Source organism: Callorhinus ursinus, unplaced genomic scaffold (genome assembly GCF_003265705.2).
Source record: "Callorhinus ursinus isolate GAN/ISIS: 27379988/994484 unplaced genomic scaffold, GSC_fseal_2.0 scaffold4, whole genome shotgun sequence".
Classification (NCBI taxonomy): domain Eukaryota; kingdom Metazoa; phylum Chordata; class Mammalia; order Carnivora; family Otariidae; genus Callorhinus; species Callorhinus ursinus.
The window spans coordinates 149959428-149979961 of NW_027397066.1; the positions used below are offsets into that span (position 1 = coordinate 149959428).

Sequence of the window (20534 nt, forward strand, 5' to 3'; positions counted from 1 at the left end):
ACCAGAGAGGAACAGAGACAATCTACAGGAACTGTGACTTTACAGGTAATACAATGGCACTAAATTCATATCTTTCAATAATTACTCCAAAAGTAAATGGACTAAATCCTCCAATCAAAAGACATAGGGTATCAGAATGGATTAAAAAAACAAGACCCATCAATATGCTGCTTACAAGAGACTAGTTTTAGACCCAAAGAGACCTCCGGGTTGAAAGTGAGGGGATGGAGAACAATTTATCATGCTAATGGACATCAAAAGAAAGCTGGAGTAGCCATCCTTATATCGGTCAAATTAGATTTTAAACCAAAGAACTGATATAAGAGATTAAGAAGGACACTATACCATAATAAAGGGGTCTATCCAACAAGATCTAATAATTGTAAATATTTATGCCCCTAACTTGGGAGCAACCAAATATATAAACCAAATAACAAAATTAAAGAAACTCATGATAATAATATAATAATAGTAGGGGACTTTAACACCCCACTCACAGCAATGGACAGATCATGTAAGCAGAAGATCAACAAGGAAACAAGGGCTTTGAATGACACTCTGGACCAAATGGACTTAACAGATATTTTCAGAGCATTTCATTCTAAAGCAGCAGTATACACATTCTTTGCAAGGGCACATTCTCCAGGATAGATCACATATTGGGTCTCAAATGAGGTCTCAACCAGTACAAAAAGATTGAGATCACACCATACATATTTTCAGACCAAAATGCTATGGAATATGAAGTCAACCATAAGAAAAAATTTAAAGGACCCACAAATACATGGTAGTTAAAGGATATCTTATTAAAGAATGAATGGGTCAACCAGGAAATTAAAGAAGAATTTTAAAAATACATGGAAGCAAATGAAAATGAAAACACTGTTCAAAACCCTTGGGATGCAACAAAAGCAGTCCTACGAGGAAGTATATAGCAATACAGGCCTTCCTCAAGAAGCAAAAAATGTCTCAAATACACATCCTAACCCTATACCTAAAGGAACTGGAAAACAAACAGCAAATAAAGCCTAAATCCAGCAGGAGAAGAGAAATAATAAAGCAGAAATAAATGATATAGAAATAAAAAAAAAACAGTAGAACAGATCAACAAAACTAGGATCTGATTCTTTGAAAGAATTAATAAGATTGATAAACCCCTAGGCAGACTTATCAAAAAGAAAGAGAAAGGACCCAAATAAATAAAACCATGAATGAAAGAAGAGAGATCACAACCACCACTGAAGAAACACAAACAATTATAAGAACATATTATGAACAACTATATGCCAACAAATTAGGCATTCTGGAAGAAATGGACGCATTCCTAGAGATGTATAAACTACCAAAACTGAAACAGGAAGAAATAGAAAACCTGAATAGACCCACAACCAGCAAGGAAATTGAAGCAGTAATCAAAAATCTCCCCAAAAAACAAAAGCCCAGGGCTGGATGGCTTCCCAGGGGAATTCTGCCAAACATTTAAAAAAGAACTAATACCTATTCTTCTGAAGCTATTTCAAAAAATAGAAACAGAAGGAAAACTTCCAAACTCCTTCTACAAGGTCAGCTTTACCTTGATCCCAAAACCAGACAAAGACCGTACCAAAAAGAATTACAGACCAATTTCCCTGATGAACATGGATGCAAAAATTCTCACCAAGATACTAACCAATAGGATCCAACAGTACATTAGAAGTATTATTCACCAAGACCAAGTGGGATTTATTCCTGGGCTGCAAGGGTGGTCCAACATTCTCAAATCAATCAATGTGATACATCACATTAATAAAAGAAAGGACAAGAACCATACAATGCTCTCAAGTGATGCAGAAAAAGCATTTGACAAAGTATGGCATCCTTTCTTCATTAAAACTCCCCACAGTGTGGGGATAGAGTGAATATATCTAAGTATCATAAAAGCCATATATGAAAAGCCCACAGTGAATATCATTCTCAATGGGAAAAGCTTAGAGTTTCTCCTAAGATCAGGAACCTGACAGGGATGTCCACTATCACCACTATTGTTCCACATAGTACTAGAAGTCCTAGCCTCAGCAATCAGACAGCAAAAAGAAATAAAAGGATTCAAATTGGCAAAGAAGAAGTCAAACTCTCCCTCTTTGCAGATGACATGATACCCTATGTGGAAAACCCAAAAGACTCCACCCCAAAATTGCTAGAACTCATCCAGGAATTCAGCGAAGTGGCAGGATATAAAATCAATGCACGGAAATCAGTTGCATTTTCATATACTAACAAATGAGACAAAAGAAAAAATTAAGGAATCGATCCCATTTACAATTGCACCCAAAATCATAAGATACCTAGGAATAAACCTAACCAAAGAGGTAATGGATCTGTATTCTGAAAACTATAGAACGCTCATGAAAGAAATTGAGGAAGACACAAAGAAATGGAAAAATGTTCCATGCTCATGGATTGGAAGAACAAATATTGTTAAAATGTCTATGCTTCCCAGAGCAATCTATACATTCAATGCAATCCTTATCAAATACCATCAACATTTTTCACAGAGCTGGAACAAATAAATTTTAAAATTTGTATGGAACCAGAAAAGATCCCAAACAACTAAAAGTTGAAAAAGAAAACCAAAGCTGGCGGCATCACAATTCCGGAATTCAAGCTATATTACAAAGCTGTAATCATCAAGAACAGTATGGTACTGGCACAATAACAGACACATTGATCCATGGAACACAATAGAGAACCCAGAAATGGACCTTCAACTCTATGGTCAACTAATCTTCAACAAAGCAGGAAAAGAATATCCAATGGAAAAAAGTCTCTTCAACAAATGGTGTTGGGAAAACTGGACAGCCACATGCAGAAGAATGAAACCATTTTCTTATACCATACACAAAATAAACTCAAAATAGATGAAAGACAAATGTGAGACAGGAATCCATCAAAACAAGCACAAGCAGCAACCTCTTTGACCTCAGCCACAGCAACTTCTTGCTAAAAATGTCTCCAAAGACAAGGGAAACAAAAGCAAAAGTGAGCTATTGGGACTTCATCAAGATAAAAAGCTTTTGCACAGCAAAGCAAACAGTCAACAAAACCAAAAGACAACCTACAGAATGGGAGAAGATATTTGCAAATGTTTTATCAGATAAAGGGTTAGTATCCAAAATCTATAAAGAACTTATCAAACTCAACACCCAAGGAACAAATAATCCAATCAAGAAATGGGCCAAAGCAGTGCCTGAGTGGCTCAGTCGTTAAGCGTCTGCCTTCGGCTCAGGTCATAATCCCACAGTCCTGGGTTCGAGCCCTACATCGGGCTCCCTGCTCAGCGGGAAGCCTGTTTCTCCTTCTCCCACTCCCCCTGCTTGTGTTCCCTCTCTCACGTTCTCTCTCTCTGTCAAATAAATAAGATAAAATATTTTAAAAAAAGAAAGAAATGGGCAGAAGACATGAACAGACATTCCTCCAAAGAAAACATAGAAACGGCCAACAGACACATGAAAAAATGCTCAACATCACTCAGCATCAGGGAAATACAAATCAAAACCACAATGACATACCACCTCACACCAGTCAGAATGGCTAAAATTAACAAGTCAGGAAACAACAAATGTTGGTGAGGATGCAGAGAAAAGGGAACCCTCCTACCCTGCTGGTGGGAATGCAAACTGGTGCAGCCACTCTGGAAAACAGTATGGAGGTTTCTCAAAAAATTGAAAATAGAGCTATCCTGTGAACCCAGCAATTGCACTACTAGGTATTTATCCCAAAGATACAAATGTTGCTTGAGTGATGTTTCAGTGTAAGGGGCAAGCCAAAAGAGGTGTTGCCTAAAGAGCTGACTGTCTGAAGTTAAAGCCTTCTAACTTCCTTAACTCTAATCTTGCCCCTTAGATCCATCGCACACAGGGCTGCTGGATGGATCTATCCAAAACGTATATCAGACCGTATCATTTCCTTGCACTTCCTTCAGTAGTGCCTCTATAACATATTGAGTCTACACTGGTTAAAATTTCATTCATGGTCTTTTGTAACTTGGCTCTTCCTCCCTCTCCAATTTCATTTTAACTACACCCACATTTTAGCAATACATAAATATGTGTTTATATCTGCACACACCATATTCTTCTATACTTTTGTGCCCTGATCCTGTGAATCTACTGAGTTTTCCTGGAACCCCCTTTCCTGTACTTCCTGATTAAATCCCACTTATCCTTAAAGATTCTACTCCAGGGTATCATCTTCTCCAGGAATCCTTTTCTGTTTCCCCCAAAGCTCAATTTTATGCACCAAGTTTCCATAACATCCTGTACATTAAACTACCAGAAGGCAGCACCTCCAAAGGCTCAGAAAGGTCAGAAAGCTCCAGCTCAGAAATCACCTGCTCCAAAGGCATCTGGCAAGAAAGCATAAAGAGCATAAGAGGCTATTAAAAACAAGTAATAAAGGTTCTTTTTGACAAAAAATAAAAATAAAAAAATAAACTACTGTAGCTTTTATCTCATTATACTAAAATTATAACCTTATGACCTGTGTGACTGTGAGGGCAAGAATCTTCCCTCTACAGTAAGTCCCTGGAATGCCTCACTGGGCCTATTATGAACTAGAGTGCTACAAATGGTGACCACACTAAACTGACCTGAATTTCCCCCTTTTCCTATTCTCTGGAGCCCTATATTTCCATGCTGGAAATAGATGAATGTACTGGATTTCTCCTTCACACTCACAGTGCTGGCCCTTGCATGTTTCCCCCCATTGTGTTTGTGCTTCACTTCTTACAGATATGAAGGAGAAAGGGAAAGGTGGGCTGAGGATTTGCTCACAGTTATAAGTAAGGCTGAATATTTGTCACATGCCAGATTCCTGACCAGTGTTGCAGAAGTGCCTTTCTCCACAGTGCCTTCCAGAAACCCATGGAGATAAGGACGGCCCAGTTTGCTACAATTGTGCCAAGAAATTTGAGGAGGAAGAGACTTAATTGTTCAAGGGGAAAATCATGTTTTGTAGACAACCTGGTAGAAACTAAAGAAGAATGCAAGCTATCCCTGGGGACTTCTGGGCACTAGTCCCAGTGGCATTAGGGCATTTGATCTTGAAAGCAAGCACTGAGACCTTTCTTCCCTGTGTGTGGCCAGGGACCCGTTCCAAGCCAACTTCTCCTCACAGAATGTCCTAAGACTCCAAGCATAATCAAATTTTGCTGAAGGTAATAAATGGATTCACCTGATTACACAGCCCCTTCCAGGCAGATGTGTCTCTTGATCACTTGGAACAACCAGGTCTCATTTCCCTCTCTGAACTTCTGCAGGTGCTGAGAGTGATTTCTATATTATCCTCATGTTGAAGGAGCTGTTATGTGTAACCAGCTGGATTCTTCCAGCTGGGGTTGGAAGTTGGGTTTGGTCTGAAGTCATCTCTCAGAGCCTGTAGAGTCTCAGAGAGACTGAAACTCTAATCTTACCCTCACTCTATGCCCTGCTCCAATATACGATTAAGGAAATATAGTGAAAGGGTAAAGTGTTCTGGACCATATTCTACAACAGCCAAAATTTAAGGCAAGTTTTGCCAGTAACAAAGGGGTTGTTGTGCTCAGGCCCTTCATTCCTCTGATCTGAAGTCCCCCAGTTGTTAAGGAGCAGGTAGCAATGTACTCTCACCCTCTAACATCAGTGGGTTCTCCCATCAGCTCTATAGGGAAGATCCAATTTAATTAAGGCCAATGACTGGCCATTAATGGCATAGTGAGTTGTAAAATTCTGTCTGGAAACTACTTAGCAAAAATACTACTTCTAAATGGTTTGTGCTAGACTGTGAGATGGTTGGGGATCTGGAACAATGGTATAAAATGCCTAATGGGAGGATCAAAGCAGGAGCTAGTTGTCAATTGATATAGAAGTATTTCAACATTTTAGTAATCTGGTGCATATTGGCTGAATATCCATACCTGACCCTTATCTGAAATTTCACCAAAGGAAAAATGATATGTCTGCTAGAACAATCAGGTTCTTGGTAATTCTATCAGGATTTGGGAAGTATATAGGCCACCCACAGGAATATTGGGAAAGGGCGGAAATTGGCAGAGGGGCCCAACTTATACAAATCTGATTGAAGAAAAACAATAGTACATTAGGGAAGCAGCAACTTGCCTGAGTCTCTCTTGTTCTTTTCCCATCCCCCTCCTCACACAATTCTTTTGACTTATAGGAGTATACCAATCTGGTCAAGCCCCTTCTCTTTTAATGAAAAAGAGAGGAAAAAGCAGAACTAACAATGACCAAGAATCCACAGTCCTTTTTTTAAATTTGTCATCTCCATGTCATTTCTCCATATGATAACCTTATAACAAGGTACATTTATTTTTATTTTACAGATAAATAAACCCAGATGCAGAGAAATTAGGTAATTTATCCAATAACACATAACTTACAAGTAGCAGAGCCCAGACGCCCATGCACATCTAACAGAAGCCAAGATTTATGTTCTTTCTACTGTACCATACAGTCTCCTTCAATGGAACATAGTTAGAGAAGTTTTGGAGCTTATAAAAAAGACCATCCTATCTCATTTATTTCCATTTGGATCCCCTCATTTAAGTTTCTGAGCATGGACTCTATACAGAGTGAATCTTCTTTGACCTTTCCTACTGAATGAGACTTGTTTTCCACATGTCTCAGCTCCTGGAAGTCAAGCACTGCAATAGCACAGCCCTCATGCCTCTGATGCAAAGTTTATGGCTTCTTTATTATTTTTCCTTTTTTATTCCTTATTTGTCTTGAAGATCTTCTCTTTTTCTTGGGTAGGTTGAAGACCCTGACAGATAATTCTAACATAAGGCCAACCTCTGTAGCAGATAATAATAGCAAGTAATGGATAAGAGTCAGGTCACTTTGGTCCAAATCACAGCTCTTTTGACTGTATCTCATCTCCCAAAGCATCAATTTCCTCAACTATAAACTATAGATTAAAATATAGCTACCATATATAAATATGACAAGAGGAAAACTAGAATGAACACTAGGATTGTTCTATTAGAATTGAAGATAATATAAATAAAAAGTTGTGTGTATGTATGGTGTGTGTTTGTGTTATATATATATATACATATATGTGTATTATATATATATATATATATATATATATATAAATTTCTTAGCTCAGTCCACTGAGAGGGTCTGGACAAAAAGCACTCTAATAACAATGAGCACATCTAGAACCCAGATCTTGGCTTCTAAATACCAGTCTCTACCAAACAAAAGGAGATATTCTTGAATAGATGGCTGATTACAAGTCTAGGACAGGGAAAGAAAAAGATAAGCCTGGGAAAATGTGTTGTGCCTGAAAGTAATAAAGTATTCAAGAAATAATAGAGACATGTCAAAAGGAAACAGGGACTGGCTGAACTGGGAAAAGGTAAGCATCAAAATAAATAATGATGATAATAGATTAAACCCCATTGACTAAAATAGCAATTCATGAGTTCACACTCATATACATACATACATTTGGAAAAGACAAAGCCTTTCTCACAGTAGAATGCCAACTAATAAATGTAGACATAATAATGGAACTTTTAAAATCACCATTTAGTAACATTTTATAATAATTCACAAAAAAAAACAATAGATGTGCAAGCTAGTAAAAGTGGAAGGAAAACAGTATTTCACATTGCCCCAGAGTGCGTTTAACATTTCTCCACCCACAAAATATTTATTAATTATGAAAAAGAAAAAGTAACTTTAGAGTGGAAAATTTGCAAGACACAACCTTAACAAGGGAGCAAAATTAATGCCACTAATGATGGGACAAATCACCTAACAATGAGAAGAACACAATTTCACTTCTAGGATATTCTGACAAAAAAAAGGGCAGGCGGGGGGGCATGTGGAGAGTGCATCATCAAGATCCAATCATGAAGAAAATTCAAACAAACTGAAATTGAAAGACATTCTACAAAATGATTGACCAATACACTTCAAAAGTGTCAGGGCCATGAAAGCCAAGGAACAGTTGAAGAACTGTTTCAGATTAAAAGAGATAAAGAGATGTGAAAACTGAATGTAATGCATGGTCTTACACCTTCTTCTTGCTACAAATGACATTATTGGGGCAGTTGGAGAATCTTGAACAGGATCTCTGGGTGAAGGGTAAATAGGGACTCTTTCTACTATTCTTGAAGTTCTTCTGTAAGTTAGAAATTATTTCAAAATTAAAAGTTTATAAAATGACCCACCTCAGAGAGTTAGGAAGATTAAAGGAACACCTGTATATAAAACACTTAGCACAGTGCCAAGCGCATGGTAACCCTCAACAATGGCAGCAAGAAAGAAAAGGAATGTTAACTTCCAATTCCAGAACATATATTAAATTTAAATCAATAAATATGTTTTGAACTTCGTTCATCGCTTTACACTGAAACTAGAGAGTACCCACTTATGTGGAAGACTAGACCTAACCCTATCTGAGTTTACAAACTGCTTAAGAAAATAGGACTTACAGGAGGTTGCGGGATAATGCCAAAATGAAAAGCAATATTTAATAAAATGGAAGAATAATTGTAACATTATAATCACTACAGGCCAGCAAGGGAGGAAATTGACTTGTGTCTTCTCTACTACATGCCAAGAAATCACTAGTCATTTTATAAGCTTTCTCTCCTTGTGTCTCCTTAAAGATGATATTCTTTGATTTTTTTTAGATGAAGACATTGAGGTCAGGGAAGTATGACAACAATTTCTAAACTCCACTTAAGAACCTATGGCTTGACAATGCAATAGAATGATTCAAAAGAGACTGTCCTGACAAATTCAAGATTTCTGGTTGGCAGTTTGAAAGATTTGCTATACCCAGTGACCTTCTGTTTATGGTCTTTTCTTAAATTGATTAAAAAGGAAATGTAAATTGAGTGAATACAAAAGACTTAGTAATAAAAAAGGAACTGTAACTGGACCCTGAACTATAGGAAGTTTCTGGGTGGAGGAATCATGCATGAAGATGTGGTGGAAAAGTTCTACTGTGTTCCTGAGGAAACTAAGGTTGCTTGTCTAAAAATAAGGGTATATCTTGGGAGCACTGAAAGGCATGACATAAAAAAGAATACAATCAGGAAGGTTTTTCAACAAATACTTACTTAGTTTTTATTTTGCACCAGACAAGGAAAGTAATAAGAGGTCCCTGCTCCTCTGGGAAGTCTTTGTAAAGAATATTAGTAAAAACATTGATACCAGCATCAATGATTGATGACTTTTTACCAAGATTTTAGTTAAATCCCACTAAGATTCCAAGTGGTAGAAAACACAGTGTATTACAAAGAGTACTTAAATAGAAATTTCCACTTCTGGAATGTGGTGGACCAATTATTCTGAAACATTCTCTATCCACACACACAGAAAATCAGATGCTATATTAATTACACAAATAATACTTAAATGCATTACTACCCTCACAGAAAGAAAATAAGGGAAATTACCAAGGAGCAATAAAAACAAAAGTAAAATAAAGAAGAATGAATAAATTGAATCTAGAGTGACAAACAAACACAGAAGCTGAGACTGCCTTGGTACCAAATGCTGATGTCAGGAACCAACAGCTTTGAGGACTAACACCGGTTGGGGAGGGACAAGAGACTAAGCTTTGGGTCTGAGCAAAGTGGAGGAACTGATGTTAAGACCCTTGATAGAGTTGGAACACCCAGAGTTTATACTCTCAGGGAAAGTTTAGGATGGGGGGGAATCCATCTAGCAAAAACAGCCACTAAGATATTTGTCTATCTCTGTCTATCACCCTCAAGAACTTGCAGCCAAAAGCCTGATATTCAGCCAACATCCACCTGATTGTTAAAATGCTGAAATACTTCCATATCAATTGACAACTAGCTACTGCTTTGATCTTCCCATTAGGCACTTTATGCCCCTGTTCCAGATCTCCAGCTATCCTAATGTAGCATAAATCATTTAGAAGTAGCATTTTTATTGCTAAGTTGTTTTCAGCACAGAAAGTGCTTCCTTTAGACCAAGTTTTAACCAACCGTGACATTTTACTTTTAGGATTTACAGTTGAAAACAACTCACTATGTCATTGATGGTCACTTGTTGGCTTCTATTAAATTATATCTGCTTAACCAAATTGATGTCTAATTCTTTGTAACCAGAATGATCTGCCCTGAGAAGTGACATCAACAAGATGATGGAATAGGAATCTCCAGACCCTCCTGCCCCCACAGAGACTCTGACTAACAATAATACAAAAACCAGTTCCCTTTGTGATAAATCCAGAAACCAGTTAAAAAGCCTCCTGCAACCCAGGCGAGCATGAAAATAGCTGCATCAAACCCGGTAGGAAAATTTGTAACACTCACTCAACATTGTCTCCTCCCACAGTCTAGCATGGCACAATCAGGAGAAAACTCCCAGATCCTGGCTTCTCCCTGAGAAAAGAAAGAGAAAACTGAAACATACATCCAATGTTCAAACTTTTGGGGGGCTACCCAAGGAACTAACTTCTGTCTTGTCTGAATCTAAGCACTGAAAGTAAAAGGTGCCAGGTTGGGAGCCACTGAGAAAAAAGGCAATAATGTGGAGCACTCATTCAACACAGTTCCTCTTCCCAGCTCAGCACTAAGTGAGAGAAAATTCCCAACTCCCAATTTCTCCCAGGGGAGGAAAAGAGTTGGAGCATGCATCCAATATTCTGACCTCTCAGGGGGCTGCCTCAAGGACTGGATTCTGTCTCATTTGTCTCAGATCACTGAAAGGGACCCACGTACTGTAGATATCTAGGTGCTACTGGGAAAAAGAGAGCCAGGAGTCTTTTTTTTTTAAGACTTTATTTATTTATGTATTTATTTATTTATTTGAGAGAGAGAGAGAAACAGCATGAGAGGGGAGAGGGTCAGAGGTAGAAGCAGACTTCCCGCCAAGCCGGAAGCCTGATGTGAGACTCGATCCCAGGACTCCAGGATCATGACCTGAGCTGAAGGCAGTTGCTTAACCAACTGAGCCACCCAGGAACCCGCGAGCTAGGAGTCTTGATGTTTGTCCAGGAGACTCCAGGTAAAGCAGATAGAGGCCAGTACAGCTCAGCAGCCTCTTCCTCAGTGGGGAAAGAATGGTGGAGCATGCAACCAACATTCTGACTTCCTATGGAACTTGTTGTCTTACCAGACACAGAAAGTTGATAGAATCTGGCATCCTCTAGAAGCCTGGAGGCTACTGAAAACAGAGAGCTGAGTAGTTTGTGGTAGCTCCAGAGATTCTGCAGGGCTGCAGATAAAAACCACAGGGACCAAAAAATTTAAAGCTCCTGAACAAAGATGCCAGCAAGTATCTTTAACTGTGAATGTGACTGTGCAGGTCAAGAGAAGATGTATCCACAGAAAAGAGTCAAGAGGCCCAAGAATCTCTAGCAAGGATTTTTGAAAAGATCTTTTCTTATATAAAGCTGGTCCAGGTAGACGGGAAGAGCTGGTCATTTTTCAAACATGCAGACCTAAAACAAAGTTAAAAGCTACATGAAGAAACAGGGGAACATAATTCAATCAAAGAAACAAAACAAATCTCCAGAAACCAGCCCTAATGAAACAGAGGTATATGACTTATCTTACAAAGAATACAAACTAACTACCATAAAGATGGACAGTGAGTTCAGGAAACAGTCCATTAACAAAATGAGAATATCAACAAAGATATAGAAACTAGGTCAAAAGAACAAAACTGAAATTTTAGAACTGAAGAACACAACAACTGAATAGAAAAATTCAATAGAGAAGTTAAACAGGAGACTGGATCAAGGAGTAGAAAGAATCAGCAAATGTAAGGACAGGTCATTTGAAATTATTCAGTCAGAGAAGCAAAAATAAAAATCAATGAGAAGAAAGAAAGAAAAAAGAAAGAAGGAAGGAAAGAGAAAGAAAGAAGGAAATAGGGACAGAGGGAGGGAGAAAGGGAAGGAGAGAGAAAGGAAGGAAGAAAATTAAAGGAATTATAGGGCACCATAAAGCCAAACAATATAAGCATTATTGGAGTCTCAGGGGAACAGGGAAAGAAAGAAGCAGATTGTTTATTTGAAGAAATAATGGCTAAAAACTTCCCAAATCCGAGGAAAATAAATGAATTTCCAGATTATTGAAGCTTAATGGAACCCAGCAAGGAAGAATCCAAAGTCCAACCAAGATATATTATAATCATGTTGTCAAAAGTCAACAGTAGAGAATTTTGAAAGCAGCAAGAGACTTGTCACATATAAAGGAGCCCCATAAGACCCTCACCAAATTTCTCCACAGAAACTTTGCAAGCCAGAAGAGAGTGAGATAATATATTCAAACTGCTGAAAGAAGGAGAAGCAGATGATGAAGTAAAAAGATCCTGAGCCCACCTTCTCCCACAGACACACCAAGGCAACAACTACATGTAATGCAACTTACTCTGAAAACAACCTGAAGACTGGTAGAGCTAAAGACATAGAGAGAAAGCCACATCAAGGAAGGTATGGGGGCACCTGGGTGGCTTAGTGGCTAAGCCTCTGCCTTAGGCTCAGATCAGGATCTGAGGGTACTGGGATGGAGCCCCGTGTTGGGCTCCCTGCTCAGCAGGGAGCCTGCTTCTCCCTCTCTCTTTCTGCCTCTCCCCCCTGCTTGTGCGCTTTCTTTTTCTCTGTCAAATAAATAAATAAAAATCTTTAAGAAGAGGAAGAAGGGGGAGGAGAAGGAGAAGAAGAAGGGGCACCTGGGTGGCTCCGTCAGTTAAGCCTCTGCTTTCGGCTCAGGTCATGGTCCCAGGATCCTGGGATGGAGCCCTGCATCAGGCTCCCTGCTCCGTGGGGCGCCTGCTTCTCCCTCCCCCTCTGCCTGCAATTCCCCTTGCTTGTGCACTTTCAATCTCTCTCTCTCTGTCTCTACCTCCCCTCTGTCAAATAAATGAATAAAATCAAGAAGAAGAAGAAGAAGAAGAAGAAGAAGAAGAAGAAGAAGAAGAAAAAGAAAGAAGAAGAAAAGGAGAAGAAGAAGAAAAGAGGAGGAGGAGGAGGAGAAAGAGAAGAAGAAGAAGGAGAAGAAGGAGGAGGGCAGGAAGGTCAGAGATGTAGTCCCCCACACAGTGACCTAGAATCAGCGTGGCTATCACAGGCATGAAGAAGTGGGGGGATCAAGCCCCACAGAGGCAGGCCCAGCCCTGGGGATCTGCACTAGGAAGACAAGCTCCCATAACATCTGCCTTTGAAAATCTTTGGGGCTTAACTCTGGGAGAGCCAAAGGACTGTAGAAAACCATCTCTACCTTCCTGATACCTAGCACTGAAGCAATATTTTTTAAAGGGCCTGGGTGTATATGAAGGAAACTAACTGACTAATTTCAGGATATGTGTCAAAGGGACAGGGATCTGCAGGAGCTTTCTCTGGGAACAGAAGTGCTGGTGAGTCTAAATTTTCTGACCCTCCTTTAGTCTAGCTGCAAGAGCCAGTTCTGACACTTTCCATCTACTTTGCTAGCACCACTTGCTCCATCCAACCCATTCACCCCAATAGGCTCCCTTCCAAAGCGGCTCCCACTGCACCACCTCTGGTATCTCTCCAGAAAGACTCCTGCCATTGGGGAATATACAATATGATATAATATACATAAAACATGGAAGAAGAAGAAGAAGTAAAAATGTAGTGCTTTCACAATGTGTTCAAACTTGTGACCACCAACTCAGTATTGATTTCTACATACACAGAATATTATATATGAACCTCAGGGTAACCACAAACCAAAAACATATTAGATACATAAAAATTAAAGTATAACACCCAAAAAAAGTCAAAAATCACAAGGGAAGAGAGCAACAGAAGAATAAAGGAACAGAGAAGAACTACAAAAACAATCAGAAGAGAGATACGTTGGTTAATTACTCCTTTCTGCCCGTGGACACCGCCGAGTAAGCATCGTTCAAGTCTCCCCTCCCACCGCCGTCATGTCTAAGTCAGAGTCTCCCAAAGAGCCTGAACAGCTGTGGAAGCTCTTCATCGGAGGTTTGAGCTATGAAACAACCGATGAGAGTCTGAGGAGCCGTTTTGAGCAATGGGGAACGCTTACGGACTGTGTGGTAATGAGAGATCCAAACACCAAGCGCTCCAGAGGCTTTGGGTTTGTCACGTATGCCACTGTGGAGGAGGTGGATGCAGCCATGAACGCAAGGCCACACAAAGTGGATGGAAGAGTTGTGGAACCAAAGAGGGTTGTCTCAAGAGAAGATTCCTTTGAGAATCTGGTGCGCACTTAACTGAAAAAGATTTTTGTTGGTTGCATTAAAGAAGACACTGAAGAACATCATCTAAGAGATTACTTTGAACAGTATGGGAAAATTGAAGTGATCGAGATCATGACTGACCGAGGCAGTGGCAAAAAGAAAGATTTTGCTTTTGTAACATTTGATGACCATGACTCTGTAGACAAGATTGTCATTCAAAAATACCGTACTGTGAATGGCCACAACTGTGAAGTAAGGAAAGCCCTATCTAAGCAAGAGATGGCTAGTGCTTCATCCAGCCAAAGAGGTCGAAGTAGTTCTGGAAACTTTGGTGGTGGTCGTGGAGGTGGTTTTGGTGGGAATGACAACTTTGGTCGTGAGGGAACTTCAGTGGTCGAGGTGGCTTTGGTGGCAGTCGAGGTGGTGGTGGATATGGTGGCAGTGGGGATGGCTATAACGGATTTGGTCATGATAGAAGCAACTTTGGAGGTGGCAGAAGCTATAATGATTTTGACATTTACAACAATCAATCCTCAAATTTTGGACCCATGAAAGGAGGAAATTTTGGAGGCAGAAGCTCTGGCCCCTATGGTGGTGGAGGCCAATACTTTGCCAAACCACGAAACCAAGGTGGCTATGGTGGTTCCAGCAGCAACAGGAGCTATGGCAGTGGCAGAAGGTTTTAATCACCGCCAGGAAACAAAGCTTAGCAGGAGAGGAGAGCCAGAGGAGGAACGGGGAAGCTACAGGTTACAACAGATTTGTGAACTCAGCCAAGCACAGTGGTGGCAGGGCCTAGCTGCTACAAAGAAGACATGTCTTAGACAATATTCATGTGTATGGGGAAAAAACTCGAGGACTGTATTTGTGATTAGTTGTATAACAGGTTATTTTAGTTTCTGTTCTGTGGAAAGTGTAAAGCATTCCAACAAAGGGTTTTAATGTAGTGTTTTGTTTTGTTTGGTTTGGTTTGGTTTGGTTTTGTACCTATGCTGTTGATTGCTAAATGTAATAGTCTGATCATGGTGCTGAATAAATGTGTCTTTTTTAAAATGTGCTGTGTAAAGTTAGTCTACTCTGAAGCCATCTTGGTATACTACCTCAACAGTGTGAAGTTAGAATTCCTTCAGGGTGATGCCAGGTTCCATTTGAAATTGATTTGCAACCTGTTTGGGCACAGAAGGCATTGTCTCCACAAACCTTGGTGTAGTTGAACTGACAGTTAATGTGTTGTGACCTGGAGTTCACCATTAAAAAGGTCACCCAAGCAAAGTCCTGGAGTTTATTCGGTTATTAATATGATTATTCACACATCCTATGCAATATATCTAAATTGAATTATGGTATCAGATAAAATTATAGATGGGATTAAAGCTTTTGTATCATTCATTATCATGTGTAATCAATAAAAGATTTAATATTCTCTTGAAAAAAACAATCAGAAGACAATTAACAAAATGGCAGTAAGTACATGTCCATCAATAATTATTTTTAACATAAATAAACTAAATGTTCTAATCAAAAGACATAGGGTGGATGAATAGTTAAAAAAAAAAAAAAGACTCAATACATGCTCCCTGTAAGAGACTCAGTTCAAATCTCAAGACACACACAGACTAAAGGTGAAGGAATGGAAAAAGATATTTCATGCAAATGGAAAAATAAAGAAATCTAGGGTAACAATAATTATATAAGACAAAATAGACTTTAAAACAAAGACTGTAACAAGAGACAAAAAAGAGCATTACATAATGATAAAGGGATCAATCCAACAAAGAGGATAAAACAATTGTAAATATCTATGCACCCAACACAACAGCAGCTAAATATATAGAGCAAATGTTAGCAGACATGAAGGGAGAACTTGAAAGCAATACAATAATAGTAGGGGACTTTAACACCCCATTTACATCAATGGATAGATTATCCAGACATAAAATCAGTAAGGAAACAGTGGTTTTGAACAACACATTAGACAAGATGGACTTAACAGATATATAGAGAAAGTTCCATACAAAACCCTCAGAATACATCCTTTTCAAGGGCACATGGAACATTCTCTAGGATACATCACATGTTGGTCCACAAAACAAGTCTCAATAGATTTAAGATTGAAATCATATTAAGTATTTTCTCTTTTTTTTTAAGTTTTATCTTACACTTTTTTTTTTTTAAGTAAACTCTATGCCACACATGGGGCTTGAACTCATGACCCTGAGATCAAGAGTTGCGTGCTCTACCAACTGAGCCAGCCAGGTGCCCCTCAGGTATCTTTTCTGATCACAACAGTGTAAACTAGAAATCAACTACAAGGGAAAAAAAAACTGGAAAAAAAAACACAAAAACATGAAGGCTAAACAACATGCTACTAAACAACAGAAGTCAACAAAGAAATTCAAGAGGAAATCAAAAAATACATGAAGACAAATGAAAATGGAAACACAACAGTTTAAAATCTTTGAGATGCAGCAAAAGCAGTTTTTTTTTTAAGATTTTATTTATTTATTTGACAGAGACAGAGACAGCGAGAGCAGGAACACAAGCAGGGGGAGTGGGAGAGGGAGAAGCAGGCCTCCCGCGGAGCAGGGAGCCCGATGTGGGACTCGATCCCAGGACCCTGAGACCATGACCTGAGCCGAAAGGCAGACGCTTAATGACCGAGCCACCCAGGCGCCCACAAAAGCAGTTTTAAGAGGGAATTTACAGCAATACAGGCTTACCCCAAGAGACAAGAAAAATCTCAAAATAAACAATCTAACCTTACACCTAAAAGAACTTAAAAAAAGAACAAAGCCCAAAGTTAGTGGAAGGAAGGAAATAATAAAGATCAGAGCAGAAATAAATGAAATAGAAACTAAAAACAAAACAAAACAAAAGAAAGAAAGAAACATACAAGAACAGAAAAAATCAAGGAAACTAAGAACTGGTTCTTTGAAAAGATAAACAAAATTGATAAGGCTTTAGCCAGACTCATGGTGGGGGGGTGGGGGGAAGGAGAGAAGACTGAAATAAATCAGAAATGAAGGAAAAGAAGTTACAACTGAATGACTGAACACAGAGGGTGGGCCATGCCCTTGGCTTTAGGGAGGTTGTATCTCCACATGCCCACCTCCACTAGCAAGGTAGAGGATGAAAGCAAAAAAAGGCACACTCCAGCACCTCCATCCCAAGAAAAATCTCAACAAACCCCTGCCCCTCCAGCACTGGTTAATATGACCAACTGGATCGCCATCACATAAAATCCAGTCCCCTCTTAATCTACTGCCTTTGCACTGGTTCCTGGGACAAGTGAGCCCATGCACAAGCGCCTCAGGCTCCCTGGATGTAAACCCCATTGGTTTTCAAAGCCAGACATTTTGAGGCTATGGTCTCTTTGGTGCAGGTCTCAAGGGTTGGGGTGCCCAATGTGGGGCACAAATCCCTCACTCTTCAGGGAGAGGCTTCAGGAGTGAGGTCCCTCCCTATTTTGTGTCACAGAGCCAGGGATAGGGTTTTGGTGAGACCATGTCTCTGCCTCTCCTACCCAATCTAGATGTGGTCCTTTTATCTCCTGCGGAGAAAGCTGTTCATCTAGCTTTCAATTCTTTTTCAGCAGGAATTATTCTATAAGATTTGGTGTGTCCACCGAGGAGGTGAGTTGAGTTCAGGGTCTTTCTAGGCTGTGATCTTGAACCACCACATAATTTACAAGCTATTCTTGTAACTTTTATTCTGTGAAAATAAAACACAATAGTTTTACAATTCATTCAATGGCAGCTGTAAAACATCAAATTAGCAATGGTTATCTTCAAAAGTTATTACATCATTTGTAATATGTGCCATCATTTCTTGAGGATGAGCAAATACCTAGAGTCGCAGACATTTCCCATATAAGATGCATCATATAAATCAGATTCGGTTTATCACCAGCATTTATAAAACCAGACCTAGGAAAAGAACTGGGTCTGAGGACACATGTATGGTCTTAATATAGTGAATGTTTAGCCTGCCCTGATTATTACAAAATCAGAATAGCAAAAATATTCACAGTATAAATTATTCTTAATGGACAAACCAATAAGGAAAAAAAATGGACAAATAACTAGACTCTTATCAAAGGAGAAAATCCAAATAACCAATAAACATATGAAAAGATACCCCATCTTAGTTGTGATCAGGGAAATTAACTTAATCCGCCATGAGGGACCACTAGATAACCATCAAGTTGTCTAAAATGTAAAGGTCTGACAGTACCAAGTAGTGCTAAGGATGTGGAATAACCAAAATCCTTACACATAGCTGATGGATATACAAATTAGCAAAAAGCACTTTACTAAACAATTTAACATTTAGGACAAATTGATGTTATGCATGCCATGCCCTGTGCCTTAGCAATTTCACTCCAAGGTATCTCTCCTCCAAAAAGCAAGCCTGTGTGCACAGGATGTAAGTAACAAGAACGTCCACAGCAGGACTCTGTAAAACACACGGAAACAACTCAACTACTTGTCAGCAGTCATAAATCTATTAAGTAGTCAATGTACTGAGATAAAAACCAATGCTGCACACAGAAACACAGACAAATCTTAAAAACATAATAAAGAAGGAAGCCAGGCACAAATAATACTTTTGTACTGCCATTTATATATAGGTCAAAAAGAAGCAAATTAAACCACCCTATTTGGGGCGCCTGGGTGGCTCAGTTGGTTAAGACTCCACCTTGGCTCAAGTCATGATCTCGGGGTCCTGAAATGGAATCCCACATCAGGCTCCCTGTTCAGCAGGGAGTCTGCTTATCCCTCTCCCTCTACCCCTCCCCCAACTTCTGCACTCTCTCTCTCTCTCCCCGTCTCTCTCTAATGAATAGATAAAATCTTAAAAAAAAAAAACAACACTCTATTTAATGATGCATACTGAAGGGAAAACCATAAAGCAAAGCAAGAAAGTGATGATTATCCAGGTCAGAGCAGCGGTTGCCTTGTGGGGGAGGTAGTAGGCTGTGGTCACTTAAGGGTTCCCTGGGACCTTCCGTGATGCTGGAAAAGGTCTGTTTTCTTGATCTAAGTGGTGGTTACACGGTGTTTGCTATATATTCTGTCACTAAGCTGTGTACATAATTTGCTTATTTTCCTTTATGTGCATTAAATTTCATCATTTAACAGTGATTTATTTTTAAAGTTTAAAAATAAGAGCCATGGGTGAACATAAACTTGCACATAGAGAAAAAAAAAAGCAGTGAAGTCATTGCACTCAGGAACTGTGTGACTAGTGAATGAAGCATCTGGGAAAGGGGCTTGCTCCTTCAACAGGTTAATTTATTAATGTAGCATAGAATGTGTAGTCACTGTGGTTTTTTTTTTTCTTGAATGCAGACATGATACGGAGACCACAAAAATTCCATGAAACGAAAAAAAGAAAAAAGCACCAACAGAGCAACATTAAATGGGAGAGAATAAAGCTGTTTGTGTTTCCCTGGCACTTTTTCCCCCCGACAAGACCTCAGGCAGGAGGTGGGAACACTCAGCACAGTTAGGAAAAGCTCCTGCCCGGAGGTTGGGATGGTGATTTAATCAGGACACGCACAGGTGAGAAGGAAAGGGTCCATCCTGTGCACATGCTAATCTCCAAATACATTGTAGATTTGCTTTTCCAGAAACAGGTATAGGAGGGGTTCAGAAGTTATTTGGAAGATGGTCGGTCCATTCTTTCCATATTCCCAAATGCAGGATTGAACAACTTAAAGTACATGGAGAAGGACAGAGTTCTGAACTGAGAATCAAAAGAGCTGAATATTTTATGCCAGCACAGTTCACACCTTGCTTCTTTCCTTTGTGCAGGCCCATTCACCCATTCAAGCCTCATGTCCTCCATCTCTAAAAGAACGAGAAGGTACCGCTGAGTCTGCACGTCTTGGCAGCAGATGCTCAGGCTATGGCCTGCATTCTATGGCAGGAATTGTATGCCCCATGCAGAGTCTCCTGGGAGTCTTCCATGGAGTCATGCAAGCGAACCCTCAGCCTTGATCTAGTATTGAACTACTTACCTCCAGTCCACTAGCACCCCTCCTCTTCCCTACCCCCATGCCAATCCACAATGGTGCTCTCAACAACACACATTGTTGGAACCCAGAATAAAACTCGCCCGGCTATTTTTTGCATTCACCAATAGATCTCTTGGAGAGAGTATGCTGCAAAAAAAGGAAGAAACACAGCTATAATGGTGGAACTTAATAATGAATAAGGAGGAGGAGGAAAAAAAGAAGGAGGAGAAGGTGGTGGTGGTGGTGGTGGTGGTGGTGGTTGTGGTGGTGGTGGTGGTGGAGCTTGTGGTGGTGGTGGTGGTGGTGGA

General features: G+C 39.6%; 1 non-coding gene across 1 annotated transcript; it reads right to left on the minus strand.

The window, feature by feature from the left end:
• Positions 1-18104: 18104 nt before the first annotated feature.
• LOC112826252 (small nucleolar RNA SNORA72) lies at positions 18105-18236 on the minus strand. The gene has a single exon (XR_003208884.1). It is a non-coding gene; the product is annotated as a small nucleolar RNA SNORA72 (small nucleolar RNA).
• Positions 18237-20534: the final 2298 nt, after the last annotated feature.